The sequence below is a fragment of the Marmota marmota genome, unplaced genomic scaffold, assembly GCF_001458135.2.
Source record: "Marmota marmota marmota unplaced genomic scaffold, marMar, whole genome shotgun sequence".
NCBI classification, from domain to species: domain Eukaryota; kingdom Metazoa; phylum Chordata; class Mammalia; order Rodentia; family Sciuridae; genus Marmota; species Marmota marmota.
Genome location: NW_025999941.1, coordinates 14325589 through 14327051, shown reverse-complemented (window position 1 = coordinate 14327051; position 1463 = coordinate 14325589).

Genomic DNA, 1463 nt, shown 5'->3' with positions numbered 1-1463 from the left:
CCTGGTGAAGACGCTGGGAGGAGGGGTCTCTCTTCGAGGCAGGGTGGCCTGGCAAATGGCTCTCCAGTGAGTCTAGCAGCCTCCTGGGGAAACTGCAAAGGCCATCTTGAGAACCTTTTGGTAAATATTGAGGACGATGAATCACTGAAAACAAGCAGCAGGGTTCATAAGGAATAACTCATGTCAGGCAATTTGACAGCCCTTTAAAAATAGAATTATTAGGGTGGTGAATAAAAGAGCCATTATGAGCCTCGGCATGCTCAGGAAGCCCTCCCATCTAATGTTTTCCAGTAGGCTGGTGCTGAGGACATGGGAGAGGACTGAGACCGGGAGATAGAAGACACTCGTTTATGCACTCAAGGATGCAAAGTTGCACATACAAGGACATTCATCGCAGCACTGTGTGTTATAGGGAGAAACTAGAAACTAGTTTAACATCACCAGTCGGGGATTAGTTAAAGGCATATTGGGGGCTGGGATTGTGGCTCTGCGGTAGAGCGCTCGCTTAACACGGGTGGGGACCCGGGTTCGATTCTCAGCATCACATAAAAATAAAGGCATTGTGTTCTATCCATCTACAAAAAAAAAAAAAAAAGAATCATATTCTCTCTCTCTCTCTCTCCTTTAAAAAAAATTTTTAAAAAAAGCATATTGGGCCAGGTGCTCATGTCTGTAATCCTAACCACTCAGGAGGCTGAGGCAGGAGGATTGCAAATTCAACACCAGCCTCTACAATTTAACCAGCCTTTGTCTCAAAATAAAAGATAAAAAGAACTGGGGATGTAGCTCTATGATAGAGTGCCCTTGAGTTTAATCCTGGGGACTAGGGAAAAAAAAGAAAAAAAATGGGAATATTCATGAATGGACTTACATGTAGCTTTAGCTTTTTCAGTCAGGGTTGGCAATCTATGACCCCTGGGCCAAATGTGCTCCAAGAATTGGGAATAATTTTTATTGTTTTAAATGGTCAAGAAAAAAAATTAAACGAAGAATAATATCTCATGACAGGTGAAAATGTGTTGTGAAATTCCAATTCCCCCGTCCACCAGTGAAGTCCTGTAGTAACACAGCCTGCCTTTTCATCTCAGTGTTGTCCCTGGCAGCTCTCAGGCTGCCATGGCAGAGCTGAGTAGTTGTGGCGGGAACCTGAAGATCTGCCAAGCCTACAATATTTACTGTTGGGCCCCAGACAGAAAAAAGTTTGCTGACCTCTGTCTCCAACAGATCATTAAATGAGATTATTAAGCAGAACGGTTTCATTCTGGTATCGAAGTGTCTTTAATTCCCCTTTTCATCCTGGCTCTTTCTCAGCTTTCTTTGACCTTGTTTATTTGGTTATTTTTCTGTTTCTGTTAGTCTGTCTGCCTCTGTCTTTATGGCTATTGTGGATCTCACGATTGTGTGATTTTTTTTGGGGGGGGGGGCGGGGTAGGAATTGAACCCAGCAGCGCTTACCCACAGAG